This window comes from Piliocolobus tephrosceles, unplaced genomic scaffold (assembly GCF_002776525.5).
Source record: "Piliocolobus tephrosceles isolate RC106 unplaced genomic scaffold, ASM277652v3 unscaffolded_38653, whole genome shotgun sequence".
NCBI classification, from domain to species: domain Eukaryota; kingdom Metazoa; phylum Chordata; class Mammalia; order Primates; family Cercopithecidae; genus Piliocolobus; species Piliocolobus tephrosceles.
In genome coordinates, this window is record NW_022322813.1 from 11,365 (window position 1) to 18,281 (window position 6,917).

The window sequence follows — 6,917 nt, forward strand, 5'->3', positions numbered from 1 at the left end:
AGGGGGGAGGGATTGCATTGGGGAGTTATACCTGATATAAATGATGAATTGATGGGTGCTGACGAGTTGACGGGTGCAGCACACCAACATGGCACATGTATACGTATGTAACAAACCTGCACGTTATGCACATGTACCCTAGAACTTAAAGTATAATAAAAAAAAAAAGAGTATGTCTATGTAGAATTATGAATGCTTGCAGTAAGCTGCACTTTTCTCTTCTAAGTGGGAAAAGAGTTCAAGTTGTTGTCCATTGCACGGTTTTTGTTGTTGTTGTTTATCTCCTGTGATTCCCTTTTGAGTTAATTGTAGTATAAGGTGGGTGCAGCATTCATTTCTGGAAGATTTTAAGGGGCCAAGGCTGAACTCAGCACTCCTGCCTGCATAGTCTAACTCTCAGGAGCTGATAGTAGAACCTTGGCTTTGTTCTCTGGCCTCTCTAGGATAAAAAGCTGCTGTGCTGGAGGGACTAGAGTTGTTCTCAGTCCTCTGGCCACAACACTCTGATGGTTGGTGGTAGCCAAAGCACTTCATCAGGATGATGGCTGCAGGATTCGTTCTCATCCATGCATGGAGCAGTCATGGCAGTGCAGCAGTATGGATATTCATTGGATGGGGAAGGATAGCAGCACAAATGAGGCTACAGTGCTCCTGCTCATGCTTATGCTGGATATGGGGTGCATGCTGGGATGGGGATGCTGGTGTCCATGTTTGCAGTTATGCCTGCAATGGTGAGACTGGGACAATCATGGGTGTGGGGCTCCTGGCCTGCATGCATGCATTTGCATCTTTAGTTGAGGTGGTGCAGAGGTGGGAAAGCTACAAATGGGTCTGTACAATAGTCACTGTATTCATCTGTGTGCAACAAGAAGCATCAGCAACTGCACAGACTCTTTTTTGTTCATCCGGTAAGTAATCTAGAGAGAGTATGTTATCTAGTACAACTTTAGCTAGATAATTGAGAGAAGCCTATTGTGCAACTGTAGCCTTTACAGTAGAATCTGCTTCAGGGAGTTTTATGAGAGATAAACTTTTCATCATTGCTTCATTTACTTCAAACCGTAAAAAGCGACCAAAAAAACAATGCACAGCCAGAAGAGTGAAGGCCTCTTGGCAATGCTCTCTCTAACCTATGATATAGGTTGAGAGAAGTAGACCGATGTTCTGTTTCTGACTCTGAGGCAACAAATATATTATTTCAATTTCTCACCCATTTTGTTTCTTCATCATTTATATATCAAGGCATAAAGTCATCCCTTTTAAGCTTAGTTGTAAAATCATTCACAAATATAAGTATATCCCTTTTACACAAGACCCATTTTATAGTTTGATGGTTTATAGAGGCATGAGCATGAAAAAAATTGAGGTAAGAGTGTCGTAATAGTAGAGAAGTCTTGATTTGTAACCTTGGGAAGGCTGTTTATGTTCAGGATGTTATCTGCTTCTGGGGAGAAAGTTTCCTCGTTAGCTTTACCTTAAGGTCTCTAATGAGTGCACAGTTCCAAAAGTCTTGTTGGAACCTTCTGAGTTGTGAGATTATAAACCCAAGGTTTCTGGTCCTGAAACTTTTCTAGAGTGTGAGTAACAAGGGCAGTATTTCCCCAATGTTGTTTCCAGAAGACACAATCTTGGGTTTTAGATGATGAATGGTTTGATTGTCCTCAACTGGTGTACTACAACAAGCTGTTTTTACTTGGTGAAAATACGTAATGCATTAAAGCTTTGAAGCATTTGGTCATATCAGAGTTTAGAAGAAGAAGATGCATGAAGATGCAATAATGCATGCATGCATTATTAGGAGCATAGCTCTTCTGGTGACTATTTCATAGGGGGTCAACTTATGTTTTCCACTGGAAGTGGATCTGAGTCTCATCAATATGTAATACCTTTGATCAAGACAATCCAGTCAATTAAGTTAGCCTAGTCTAATGCTATTTTATCTGTAATGTTTAATTATTTTGTAACTTATCAAGTAAGACAAGTACCTTTATCACTGGAGATCTCTCCAGAAAGGTCACATGAGAAGCCTCCTCCCCGCACGCCCCCCCCCCCCCTTTTTTTTTTTTTTTTTGGAGTCTCACTCTGTTGCTCAGGCTGGAGTGCAGTGTCACCATCTTGGCCACTGCAACCTCTGCCTCCCAGGTTCAAGTGATTCTCCTGCCTCAACTTCCTGAGTAACTGGGATTACAGGCACCCACCGCCATGCCCAGCTAATTTTTATACTTTTAGTAGAGGTGGGGTTTCACCACTTTGGCCACAATGGTCTCAAACTCCTGACCTCAGGTGATCCACCTACTTCAGCCTTCCAAAGTGCTGGGATTATAGGCATGAGCCACCATGCCCGACCAAAAATACATTTTAAATAATGTTTTAGCTATTGTTATAACATCAGCTCTCCTGCATGAGAAAACTTGCATATAACCAAAGAATATTAATTGAAAATGACAATAGGACAGATGTAGTGGCACATGCTGCACTTGGCCTGTTGTCAAACTTCATGGTTCCAACTATTTGACATTCTGAAAAAGGCAAAACTATGGAGGTAGCAAAATAATCAGTAGCCTGGAGCTCGTGAAAACTGAGGAATAAATAGGCAGAGCACAGAAAACTTTTAAGGCACTACAAGTATTCTATATGACTCATGTATCCTATATTGGTAAATACATGTCCTTATACATTTGTTCAAACCCATAAACAATATAACAAAAAGAGTGAGACCTAACAGAAACAGTGGATTGTGGGTGACAAAAATGTGTTAATGTGGCTGGGTGTGGTGGCTCACACCTGAAATCCCAGCACTTTGGGAGGCCAAGGCAAGCAGATGACCAGGTCAGGAGACTGAGACCAACCTGACCAACATGGTGAAACCTCATCTCTACTAAAATACAAAATTAAGCTGGCACCTGTAATCCCAGCTACTCAGGAGGCTGTGGCAGGAGAATTGCTTGAACCCAAGAGGCGGAGGTTGCAGTGAGCCAAGATCAGACCATTGCACTCCAGTCTGGATGACAGAGGGAGACTCCATGTCAAAACAAAAAAAAAGTGTTAATGTAAGTTCATCAGTTGTAACAATGTAGAACTCCCATGGGTGGATAATGGGGAAGACTGAGTATGTGTGGAATAGGATGTATATGAGAATACTGTACCTTCTTCTAAATTTTACTGTGTAAACTGACATAACTTTACTGAAAGACATAAGAAAACATGTTTGAAAATCAATCACGTCTTTAGATCAGAAAAAGTGGTGAAATAAAGATTATAATGACACAAACTTGGTGCATTTAAAACCTAAAAGAAACATGTATTTTCAAATATAATTTTCAGAATGGAGGGGATGATGGCGAATGGAAGGCAGGACTAGATTGCAGCTCCAGATAGAGTAGCATCTGGAGGCTTCCATTGTGCATTTTAGCTCCAGATTGACTGCAAGAAAAACCAGCAATACTGAGAGGACCCACAGACCCTCTGAAGGAAGTGGACTGCTCCTGCAGGATCCGGGAGATACCTCAAATACTGTGAGTGCCCCAATTGCAGAGGTGGAAAAGGGAGACGCTCCTCCCCCTAACACACATACGCCCACTGGGGAAGCTGAAGGTCTGTTTGCAGGAGAAGTTTTCCAACTTTAGAATGAATTGGAGAGGGTTCCTTCTTTCTCTATCATGTGGAATACTGTCAAAAGGATTGATACCAATTCTTCTTTGAATGTCTGGTAGAATTCTGCTGTGAATCCATCTGGCCCTGGACATTTTTTGTTGGTAATTTTTAAATGACCATTTCAATCCTGCTGCTCATTATTGGTCTGTTCAGGGTATCTAATTCTTCCTCATTTAAGCTAGGATGGTTGTATTTTTCCAGGAGTTTATTCATCTCTTTTAGGTTTTCTAGTTAATGTGCATGAAGATGTTGACAGTAGGCTTGAATGATCTTTTGTATTTCAGTGGTGTCAGTTGTCATATCTCCTGTTTAGTTTCTTAGTGAGGTTATTTGGATTTTATCTCTTCTTTTCTTGGTTATTCTTGCTAATTGTCTATCAATTTTATTTATATTTTCAAAGGACTAGGTTTCTGTTTCATTTATCTTTTGTATTTTTTGTTTCCATTTCATTTAGTTCTGCTCTGATCTTGGTTATTTCCTTTCTTCTGCTTGGTTTGGATTTGGTTTGTTCTTGTTTCTCTAATTTTTTGAGGTGTGACCTTAGATTGTCCATGCTCTTTCAGATTTTTTGATGTATGCATTTAGGGCTATGAACTTTCCTCTTAGCACCGCCTTTGCTCTATCCCAGACGTTTTGATAGGTTCTGTCATTATTGTCATTCAGTTTGAAGGATGGTTTAATTTCCATCTGGATTTCATTTTTGACCCAATGCTCATTCAGGAGCAGGTTATTTAATTTCCATGTGTTTGCATGGTTTGGAAGGTTCCTTTTGGAGTTGATTTCCAGTTTTATTCCACTGTGGTCTGAGAGAGTGCTTGATATAATTTCAATTTTCTCAAATTTAGTGAGGCTCATTTTATGGCCTATCATATGGTCTATCTTGGAGAAAGCTCCATGAGCTGTTGAATACAATGTGTATTCTGTGGTTGCTGGATAAAATGTTCTCTATGTATCTGTTAGGTCCATTTCTTCCAAGGTGCAATTTACATCCATTGCGTCTCTGTTGACTTTCTGTCTTGATGACCTATCTAGTGCTATCAGTGGAGTATTGACATCCCCCACTATTACTGTGTTGCTGTCTATCTCATTTCTTAGATCTATCAGTAATTGTTTTATAAATTTGGGACTTCCAGTGTTAAGTGCATCTATGTTTAGGATTGTGATCTTTGGTTACATGAGTAAGTTCTTTGGTGTTGATTTGTGAAGTTTTGGTGCACCCGTCACCAGAGCTGTACACACTGACCATATTTGTAGTCTTTTCTCCCTCTCCTTCCCCCTACCCTTCCCCCCAAGTCTCCAAAAAGTCCATTGTATCATTTCTTGCACCTTTGCATCCACATGGCTTAGCTCCCACGTATCAGTGAGAACATTTGATGTTTGGTTTCCTCTCCTGAGTTACCTCACTTAGAGTAATAATCTTTCATCTCATAAAGGTCACTGCAAATGCTGTTAATTCATTCCTTTTTAGGGCTGCATAGTATTGCATCGTCTATATATTACTACAGTGTGTTTAGCCACTCATTGATTGATGGGAATTTGGGTTGGTTCCACGACTTTGCTATTGTGAATTGTGCCACTATAAACATGCGTGTGCAAGTATCTTTTTTGAATAATGACTTATTTTCCTCTGGGTATATACCCAGGGAAGGCTAGGTCAAACGGTAGGTCTACTTTTAGTTCTTTAAGGAATCTCCACACTGTTTTCCAGTGGTTGTACAACAGTGGTTGTACTAGTTTACTAGACTACCAGCAGCAGTCTAGAAGTATTCCCTGTTCACCACATCCACAGCAACATCTACCTTTTTTAAATTTTTTGATTATGGCCATTGTTGCAGGAGCAAAGTGGTATCGCATTGTGGTTTTGATCTGCATTTCCCTGATCATTCGTGATGTTGAGCATTTTTTCATATGTTTGCCATTTGTATATCTTCTTTTAAGAATTGTCTATTCATATCCTTAGTCCACTTTTTGACAACAGTCAGCAGAATAAACAGACAACCCACAGAATGGGAGAAAATCTTCACAATCTATACATCTGACAAAAGACTAATATCTCGGATCTACAACAAACTCAAATCAGTAAGAAAAAAATCCCATCAAAATATGATATAACGAAATACCACCTGTATCCCAATAAATTATAGAAAATTAATAATAATTTTCATGTATTGTTCAGGAGAAAAAAATCCTATTAAAAATAAAATAGAGGGACTTGTCAAGTCTGATATAAATTCATAATTACATGTATTAGCCTAGACAGTTCAAGGAGGACAGGACTCCTAGGGAAATGACTTCCTCTGGGTTGCCTGCAGCCCACTCTCTCACACCTCCCCCTACCCACCCCACGCTTCCCGGACGCTTGCCATTGCAGCCTTGCTGCTACCGCCAGGCCACCGGCATTTTTTTTTTATTATTATACTTTAAGTTCTAGGGTACATGTGCATAACGTGCAGGTTTGTTACATATGTATACTTGTGCCATGTTGGTGTGCTGCACCCATCAACTCGTCATTTACATCACGCATAACTCCCAATGCAATCCCTTCCCCCTACCCCCTCCCCTTGATAGGCCCCGGTGTGTGATGTTCCCCTTCCCCAGTCCAAGTCTGGGTATATACCCAAAGGATTATAAATCATGCTGCTATAAAGACACGTGCACACGTATGTTTATTGCGGCACTATTCACAATAGCAAAGACTTGGAATCAGCCACCGGCATTTTTCAAGAGGCCCCAGCCTGAGTTCCAGGAGCAGAGCTTAAGTCGGCGCAGCCAATGCGCATGCGCGAGGCGCGAGCTGATTCTAGAGTCACAGTGATCTCCACGGTCCTCCTGGGGATGGGTCCGTGAGGTGTAGCAAAGCAGGACCCATTCGTAGCAGTGCGTCGGTGTCAAGGCTCCAGCCTGACGTCTCCAGGGGGTGGAGAGGGATGGTCTCCGGATGCCGGGAGTCGCAGAGGGCGCACCAGGATGAAGAAACTTCAGGCGGAGTCCCAGGGAAGCAGCGCGGGATCCCAGCCTCAGGCCTGCCCAGACGGTGTGCGGGCGAGTCACCCTGCAATTCGCGCCCCCTCGGATCTCGAGGACAGGCCTGCAGTATGCCCATGGGCTGCTCTCTTACCCGATTGTGGTTCTCGCGGAGAGCTGTATGGGTGTTTCTGTGCCGCTGCTGTATGTCTGTGTGTGTGTATGTCTTTGTTTCTCTCTCTCTCTCTCTCCCTCTCTCTCCCTCTGTGGCTGTATGTGCCCATGTGAGTGTGTGTTTT

The 6,917-nt window shown here is 41.9% G+C and overlaps 1 pseudogene; it reads left to right on the top strand.

The window, feature by feature from the left end:
* Positions 1-2,329, top strand: part of LOC113223096 — an 8,262-nt pseudogene extending 5,933 nt beyond the window's left edge.
* The last annotated feature ends 4,588 nt before the right edge of the window (positions 2,330-6,917 follow it).